This window comes from Prionailurus viverrinus, chromosome B1 (assembly GCF_022837055.1).
Source record: "Prionailurus viverrinus isolate Anna chromosome B1, UM_Priviv_1.0, whole genome shotgun sequence".
NCBI lineage: Eukaryota > Metazoa > Chordata > Mammalia > Carnivora > Felidae > Prionailurus > Prionailurus viverrinus.
The window spans coordinates 15,876,621-15,886,171 of NC_062564.1; the positions used below are offsets into that span (position 1 = coordinate 15,876,621).

Sequence of the window (9,551 nt, forward strand, 5' to 3'; positions counted from 1 at the left end):
CACCCACGCGATGTGTCATCCAGAGGACCAGCTTCAGTTCATGGGAAGAAGTGTTAAGTCTTGTCATCATATGAAGTCACGCATGCTGCACTAGGTGTCTCTGATCTCACGAGCCTGTGTCCAAAAATATATATATAATTCTCTCTCTCTCTTTTTTTTTAATTTATTGGGGGGGGGGATGGGGAGCAGAAGGGCAGAGAGAGAGAGAGAGAGAGAGAGAGAGAGAGAGAGAGAGAGAGAATCTCAAGCAGGCTCCATACTGTCAGCGCAGAGCCGGATGCGGACAGAGCTTGATCCCAGGAACCGAGAGATCTTGACCCGGGCTGAAACCAAGTCAGATGCTTAACCGACTCAGCCACCCAGGCGGTTAAGCATTCGACCCTTGATTTCAGTTCAGGTCGTGATCTCAGGGTCCTGAGATCGAGCCCCGCGACTAGCTCTGCACTGAGCACGGAGCCTGCTCAACACTGTCTCTCTCCCTCTCTCTCTGCCCGTCTCGCACTTTCCCTCTCTAAAAAATAAACAAATAAATAAATAAAATTAGTTTAAAAAAAAAAAGAGAGAGTAAAGAATCAATCCAGGAGGACAAATACTGTGTCATTGCACTCATATGAGGTACCCAGGGTGGTTAGAGTCATAGAGACGGGGGTACAACAGGGTTGTCCCCAGCGGGTGTAGTGGGGTGGGGGGTGGGGGTGGGGCGGATGAAGAGGTCAGATTTAACCCGGACAAAGTTTCAGTTGGAGAGGCTGAACAAGTTCCGGAGACGGATGGTGGTGGTGGTGGCCCAACAGTGCGAATGCATTTCATGCCACGCTTAAAAAAGGTGAAAGTGATCACGTTTACGTTAGGTGTATTTTACCATACTAAAAAGCAACGAAACAAAACAAAGGAGCAGCCCAGGTCACACGGTGCCCGTCTGGGCAGCTCTCGACACAGCTGGCGCCCGGGTGAGGTGCCTCAGGCCCTCCAGCAGAGACCAGCCCTCCGGTGAGCCTGCCTGCACTGACGCAAACTTTTCCCACACAAACATTTCCCAAGAGCAACGCATTTTTCCGCTCAGGCTAAATCCACATTTGAGGAGAAAAGAAATATTTCTTCTAACCCTGCGGGGCTGTGGTTTGCAGGCACAAGCAACTGCCCTCCGGGGATCAGGCCCCAGCACTTGCCAGCCTCTGTGGCCTCGAGCCCCTTCCTGGCCCTATTTGCTCAGAGCAGGAAGTCTCTCCAGGGCCTTCGCAGCCTCTACCTCTCTCCTGCGGGGAGCCGCTGGCAAATTCTCGATGGCGCGAAACATCCGGGCTCTTCAAGCCCCCGGTTACGCATGGGGGGCCTGTGTGGGCACCTCTAGGTCTGTGTGGACGGGAAAGAGCAAACTTGAGTTCAGAGAGGATGTTCAGTCCTCCCTCTGGCTGCGCCCCTCCCCTTTCCAGTTATCCTCGGTCTCTGGCTTGAGGAGCATTTCGGTGGAAAGGTTTGGGAAGCCTGATCGCTGTCAACTGTTGGCAAAGGCCGGTTGCCTTCCCCCCGGCTGGAGGCCCCACCCGGAACCGGGGAAACACTCCCGGTGGAACAGATTACTCCCCTCCACTTGTGCACACTTTGCATACAGTGGCTGTAAAGGGAGTTTGAGTAGGTGAGGAAAACGGCACCGCTTTATGCGCTGCCGCGAACCCCCAGAAGGAGAAATCCCCAGTACGGTTTACAAGCCCAGGGCAGACCCTCCACGCCCGGCGTCTCCTCCACACACCCCTGCTGGGCCTGGGAATGCCGGACACCCCTGCCGGCCCTCGGCAGGCCTCACTGGGGCTCTGGGCTTCGAGACACTCCCCTAAGAAAAAGAATGCCAGGAAGTCAACATGAATTGACCTAAGGTGGTCATCGACAGCATCTGAGCAACCGTTAGGATGGGATTTTCGAAAGCAGGAAAAAATATCAAACCTGGACCCGAGTCCGTAGATTTTGTTTACTACTATTCAACGTATGTTCTGCTGTCCCAAATTTCTGAGAAGTCAATTTGAACAGAAATTATTCTTTTTGTTATTCTCTTTGGCTGCCCCGCATCTACAGGCTTACATTTCAGGAGCCACCCCCCCCCCCCCAGCCTCACCCCACCCTCACCCCACCATCTTATTGAGGCAAAGCTTGTCTTGCGCCATAGAGGAAAATAGGCCAGAGGCTCACCTTCCCAAACTCTCCTGCCGCCCAAGCAGCGAGGCAGACTCTGTCTGCCCATCGGGGTCCCCAGCCCAGGCTTTCCACAGGAAGCTACTGATGATGTAAGGAAGCAGGGACAAGGCAGCACCCAGTTAGATGGTGGGTGGCGGGGTCCACACAAGCTCTAGAAAACACCACGAGCCAGCACTGTTGGTGGCCTCTAGTCCCTGCAGGGACATCAGACTTGCTGGGCAATGATTCTGGCCATTGTTTCTGGCCGTACACCTTCCAAGTTTAGTTGCCCAGCCCTCCCGGTCATTCTGTCAACAATCCGATATACCTTTTCCACATACCCTCTTTCTTCTTAAATAAACCACAGTCGGTTTCTGTTGTCCAAAACGAAAATTCCCCAATGAAGTATTCTCCTTGCATTATAACTAGCACCATGTACAGGAGAATTTTTATTTATGTTAGGTTAACCCCTGCCTGACTTTGCAAAAAATAAATAAATGTATATATATATATATATATATATATATATATATATATATATATAGTATCGAACATACTAGAGTGCTGTTTTTTTTAAGTTTAATTATTTTGAGAGCATGAGTGGGGGTGGGCAGAGAGAGAAGGAGAGAGAATCCCAAGCAGGCTCCTCACTGTCAGTGCAGAGCCCGACCCAGGGTTTGAATTCGTGAACCATGAGATCATGACCTGAGCCAAAACCAAGAGTCGGTGCTTAACCAACTGAGCCACCCAGGCACCTCTAGAGTGCTTTCAAATAATAGTCAATTCTCTAAAAACATCAGCAGTAAATTCACACTTCCTGTGTGCTTCAATACAGTCTTCATGGAGGGGACACAGGAATGGACATTGTAAAGAATTTGCAGTACACCAGGGGCACCTGGGTGGCTCAGTCAGTTAAGCATCAACTTTGGCTCAGGTCATGATCTTACGGTTCGTGAGTTCGAGCCCCGCATCGGGCTCTGTGCTGTCAGCTGGGAGCCTGGATCCTGCTTCAGATTCTGTGTCTCCCTCTCTCTCTGCCCCTCCCCTGCTCATACTCTGTCTCTCTCTGTCTCTCTCTCTCTCTCTCTCTCAAAAATTAAAAAAAAAAAAAAACATTAATTAAGAATTTGCAGTACACCAAATATTCCCTGAATGGGCTGAAGAATTAATGTACCCAACTAAAGGATACCTAAAATTCAGGGAGTGCTAGACAAGGAAGAGTCCAGTCCAGATACAGGACCCAAAGGACAGGCTCCAGAAGGAAAAGGCCCCTGTTGCTCCCCCGTCTCCTTTATCCATCTGTCCCTCACTGTGTCTCACACAGGTAGGCCAGGTCCGGGGACCCAGAGGGTCCCACGGGACTAGCCAAGAGGGTCCTTGGCTTCAAGAAGGATGGAAATCAGACATGAGCCAGGAGGAGATGGAAGCAGAGTTGAAGATGGAGAGAGAAAGAGAGAGAGAGAGAGAGAGAGAGAGAGAGAGAGAGAGAGAGAGAGAGATACAGACAGGACAGAGCGTCCAGGAGAGAGAGAGAGAGAGAGAGAGAGAGAGAGAGAGAGAGAGAGATACAGACAGGACAGAGCGTCCAGGAGCCTCAGAAAGGAAAGAAGCATGACCCTCATCTTTGCTTGGAGTCTGGAGTTTTTATTGGTGACTGTGTGTGGTGCACATGTCCTCTTAGGCATCCAGAAAGTGGTCAGAACAGGACAGGGGCCAGGTGTCCTTCAGAAGTCATCATTCCCTGAAGTCAGTGGTCTTGGAGAATGTTAGGATAACCCCGCCCAGCCACTCCTTAGCTGTTACCCATTGTGCTGGAAAACTCCAAAGATATCATTATCTCTTGGTCGCTTACAAGCAGGATGTATGCTTTTGGCATTACAAGGCCTGTGTAGAGTGGGGTGGGGGTCCAGGCCCTAGCAAGACTAGAAGCTGGAAAAGGAGCAAAGGAAAAAAAAAATGGCTTTTTTTCTTTTTTATAATGTGGTCCCTTCCATTTCCCTGTCTCGTTCCTAGGACTATACTAGCCATCAGTGGAAGGAGAGAGGTGGGGCAGAGAGCAGGCATACTACAGTTTGACCCAAAAAGCTCTCCCTACACACGGCTATTCCCCAGCTGTGAGGAGGTGCCTGAGATGGCACAATGCTTATCCTCACGTGGAGCCTCAGTTTCCCCACTTGCAAAACAGGGCAAGGGGTGTGCATTAAACCAGTGGTTTCGAAATCCTAGAGCAAAAACTAGTACTGGACTGGAAGTTTTTGTTTTTCATGGGTCTATGCAGACATGAGAAAACACCCTCCAAAAATGTAATGGGTTTTTCACAAAGTGATTTCCCTTAAAACACTAAGTGATATTTTGTCATAATTCACTTTAGATGTAACATCATGGGGGTGATGGTGAACAACAGGTGCTTTCATTATTTTATTTGAGCAAATAAAAAGTTGGCAACTCTATATTGGTCTTCTAAATCCTTGTTTTTGGAATTTTATCAGTCTGCGAAATCCCCAAATCTGGAAACTGTTAGATTAACTCAATCCTAAATTCCCCAGGTCTACTCTAAACCTCTCTGTGTCTACAGATTTGACCCGTGAGAAGTACCTGGAAAGTATATGTGAGAAATAAGCCCACTGACCCAATCAAAGGAGGTTACGCGGCGATTCGGACAACAGGGAAGCAAGGCTTTAATCAAGGTTCTTGCAGGAGCCGGTGTCTGATGGACAGGCACGCTGGGGGCAGTTACAGCAATTTATCCCCTAGGGTACAAGTCCCTCCCCTGGCTCCTCATTGGCTGAGGACTAGAGAGGTTAAGCCTTACTCAGACATCGCCTAGGCCCACTTAAGGCAAAGAGTAGTCTGATTGGAACAAATGTACATTCTTTGAGCTGCCTGGAGACTTCAGTTCTTTGGCACATGCTCCTTGCAAAACCTGCGAATTAGAAGCACACCAGATGGAGAGGGCAAGAAGAACCAGGAAGTGAAGGGTCTAAGGGTTTGGGACTCCATTGTGTGTGGGGGGTGTGGGGGGGGGGGTCATACATCTTTCCAATAGGTTGTAAACCTATTGTTAACTAGACAGAACAGCTTTTATTTAGTATTTGTGAAAACGAATCATCTTACTTCTCATAGTATTTAAATAGTGGAAAGACAGATTTTAATATTAAAAAAAAATTTTTTTAACGTTTATTCGTTTTTTGATGGAGACAGAGCATGAGTGGGGGAGGGGCAGAGGGAGAGGGAGACACAGAATCCGAAGCAGGCTCCGGGCCTTGAGCTGCCAGCACAGAGCCCGACGCGGGGCTGGAACTCACGGACCGCGAGAGCATGACCTACGCTGAAGTCAGACACCTAACCAACTGAGCCATCCAGGGGTCCCCAGTCAGATTTTAATATTAAAAATGGAGCATAATACTGAGGCAGTGATATATTCTCATAGCATCAGTTGAATTTAATTGATAGCCCTGTTTTACTCCTTACTGTCTCTTCTAGATGGATTACAGCAAAGGCAGTGCCTCCCTTTAGGCACTGGTGAATAGCTAACTTGGACTTCAGCTAGCTACCTATGTTCTTTCAGAAAACCTTGAGCGAAGGACATTATTCTAACCTTTTACCTAGATGGCAGTCAGCACTTGCCCTATTCCTAAGTCTTCCCGAGTCCCCACGCTTGCCTCACTGCCAGGGCTGGGTGCATACTCAGGGTGTGTCACCTGACTTCATTTCAGAAATAGTTGGGGGGTGACTTCAACTGGCAGGGCTCTAAGTGGATGAGTTTGTGCTTTGAGAATAGTAGGTCATTTCAAAGTCTCCATTTGTGAGTTGCTTATCGTGTTTATTTCCATTCGCTTTGTAAGGGCGTGCTGGGGATGGAGAAATGAAGGCATGTTAATTTATGCTAATATTTAAGTATCCCTATACTTACAATATGAAGCTTTACTTTAAAAAAAAAAAAAAAGCTCAATTATTTAGTTTCTGGTTTTTGCCTGAGTAGCCTGGTCGCCACTCAACATATAAGAAGATCCAAACTCTCCCTGAGTTCTACTAGAAAGTAGGTTCTGTGTTTTCATAACACTATCCCTTTCGTTCGGATTACTTATCTCAATCCGTGCTGGGATGTAATTGCATGTATTTATTTGTGTGATTATTTGAATAATAGCTGTCATTCCCCCTGGGTGCAAAATACTAAGAGATCCAGGATCAGGTCTGATTGTGTTTACCACTGTATACCCATATGCCCAACACAGAGCAGGCTCTCAATCCGTGTTCACTGGTTGAATACATAAGATGAAGCACCAGGACACTTGTCTCTGCTTAAGGACAGGGTGTCAAAAAATACTTGTTCTTTCTCAACAACCAGCTTTCTGCTACTCTGTGCCTTCAAATCGAATGGCTTGAGATTCCTACTAAAACCAAATCAGGGTGCTGATACGAACTATCTGGAGTCTGAATATTGGGTAAAATCAACTGACAGGCCTTTTTAGCTTTTTTCTGAAATCCCTTTCCCAGGTCGTTACGCTGTTAAAATAGCTCTACAAGTGGCCTAAATAGGTTACGGCAAAAGGTGATGAAATTTATGGGTTGGGTTTACTTTCTCTTCTTTAACGACAGAATTTGCCAGAAGCAGAGACCATATGGATTCACCCAAGCTGGCCCCTTTTAGAACCATGCGCTGGATGAGGTGCCTCCCTTTTTCAGCAAACAAGGAACAGGCTTGCCCCAGGGACAGGACAGGTCTTGGAAACAGGACAAAGGTTATTCCAGGGCGGTGAGGACACTGGTGCTAAAACAGGTGCTGGCAGCAGCTTGGCCCTAGCAGGTGCGGGGTCTGTGCGAGCTGAAGGAGATGATTTCTAGAGCCCAGAAATCATTTCTAGAGGTCATGAGGACCTCATGGCTGGCCATGACTCAGGCCGGGACTTAGCTTTCTTTCCAAGTGCTGACGCAAGAGGCCCATTCTAGAATCCTTGCACACCTTGCAAGGACCCTCTCCTTAGCTGTGCGTTCTTGTTCCTCTGTGTCAGCGCCTCAGGACGGTATGGAGCCAGACCCACTCTCCTGGGCTCGAAATCCCTAAAGGCACCAGGGGTCACCTTGGTGACGTGACATCACTTATGGGACTTGGGAAAATTGTCCTTGTCCCTGTGAGCATGTTCCAAGTCCAGCGTTCCCACCCTGTCTTTCCGGGGCCCTTCCCGATGCTCTGTCCTTTCCCCCGTTTGTCACACAGAAAACTCGTACACTCGGGACTCCTTCAGTGCCCCCCTCCTCAGTCTGTGGCAGAACTGCCAGGGCTCCATCCCACATTCCACTTCACCATCTCTCCTGCAACCAGCTTCCCCGGGGGAGCCGTGTATTTGTCACTGGTGCTAATATTCCCTCCGTCATCCAGGGCAAATGCCGCCTGCCTCTCACCTGTGTCCACATCCATCGGGGACCAAGACGAAGTCTTGCCCTGTGGGGCCCCTGTCGGTCATCCTCTTCTTGTACTGCAGACACCGGCGAGGCCTCTGGGACCTAATGACTTCCCCCCACCCACCCCGCCCCATCAGTAGCACATCCTGGAGGGTCTCAGCCCCCAACTTCTCTATTCTTTAACCCAGCGGATTAAAAATGGCTAGGTTTTTAAGTTGGAAACCATGCGTTGTGCCTACTGGATCTCCTAGGGGATATGTCTACTACAATGCAGTATTCGGAGGTGGCACCGGGGAATCTGCCTTCCAACTGAAATCATGACGTCTGACCCCATTCCGAATTCACACTGCTAATCCCCCCAGGATGGCTCAGTGGTAACACCAACTTCGGAGCCACACACGCCTCAGGTTCAGATCCCAGGTTGAGCACTTACTGGTTTTGTGACCATTAACAGATTATTTACCTTCTAGGTGCCTCGGTTTGCTCCCCTGTAAAATGGGGCCAATGTGAGGATTAAAAGTCACGATACGTGATCTAAACCAGCGCAAGCACTATGTAAGGTCAAGATGTCCCCTCCCAGTACATCAGCCACAGATGGAATATCATTCCAAAATACTCCTTTCATAGGGTCATTTTCTTTACTCAAAAATATCTAATGCTTACGTCCAAAGAGCAGAGTTTGGAAAGCGAGGCGGGGGCGGGGAGGGGGGGGGTGGTTGGGAATAACTTTACAGTGTAGAAAGCCGACAAACAGTACCTTGGCCAGGTGGTCAAAGATAGTGTCAACAGTGATAAGTCCTCTTGACCGCCTGGAGCCCCTGATAGGGCGAGACACTTTAACCCTGTGGTCTTCCTCCCCCAACCCACAACCCCAGTACAACCATGAGAAAAATACTAGACCAACCCAAGTTAGGCGATGATCTACAAAACACCTGACCACCATTCCTCAATACTGTCTGGGTCATCGAACTTAAGGAAAGTCTGAGAAACTGTCCCAACTGAGGAGACATGACGTACCCCACGGAATGTTGTATTCTGGTGGGAACCTGGGATAGAAACGGGATATAAAACAACAATTAAGAAGATCTAAATAGGGTATGGGCTTCACTTAACAGTTTCCCATGCTAATGAAAGGTATTAATAATAAGGGAAACTGAATGTCCAGTATATGGAAGCTCTCTGTACTGTCTTTGCAGTTCAGATGGGTACAGATTTGTAGGGGTATTCTAGATGAAACACTGCAGGCAGAAAAAGGACATTTGGGGAAATTTGAATAAAGAATTCTGTTAATAATAATGTATCTGGGGCGCCTGGGTGGCACAGTCGGTTAAGCGTCCGACTTCAGCCAGGTCACGATCTCGCGGTCCGGGAGTTCGAGCCCTGCGTCGGGCTCTGGGCTGATGGCTCAGAGCCTGGAGCCTGTTTCCGATTCTGTGTCTCCCTCTCTCTCTGCCCCTCCCCCGTTCATGCTCTGTCTCTCTCTGTCCCAAAAATAAATAAATGTTGAAAAAAAAATTTAAAAAAAAATAATAATAATGTATCAATATTGGCTCACTAGTTATGACAAACGTGCCCTCCTCTGAATCCTCCACTCGCTCCCTCTTTCCCTCCTTTGGGATTTGCACTCTGTCAATGTCATTGAATCCGTCTCTCCTCTACCGAAAGGTCAACCACTCAAGGGCATTCCTCTGGGTCCCCATAGCATTTACCATGTTGCTCCAACCCTACATGTCACTTTCCTCCACCTAAGAGAGGCTTCGCAAAATGGTTTTTAAATTGTGGTAAAATAGACACCACCTGAAAGTTACCATTTTAGCCATTTTATTTATTTTTTTATTATTTAAGTTTATCTATTTACTTTGAAAGGGGCAGGGGCAGAGAGAGAGGAGAAAGAGAACCCCAAGCAGGTTCCTTGATGTCAGTGCAGAGCCCCATCTGGGGCTTGATCCCACGAAACCTGAGCCAAAGTTAAGAGTCGG

General features: G+C 48.3%; 1 pseudogene; it reads right to left on the reverse strand.

The window, feature by feature from the left end:
- LOC125164715 (voltage-dependent anion-selective channel protein 3-like) overlaps nucleotides 1-7,588 on the reverse strand; it is a 92,061-nt pseudogene extending 84,473 nt beyond the window's left edge.
- Between the last annotated feature and the right edge of the window lie 1,963 nt (nucleotides 7,589-9,551).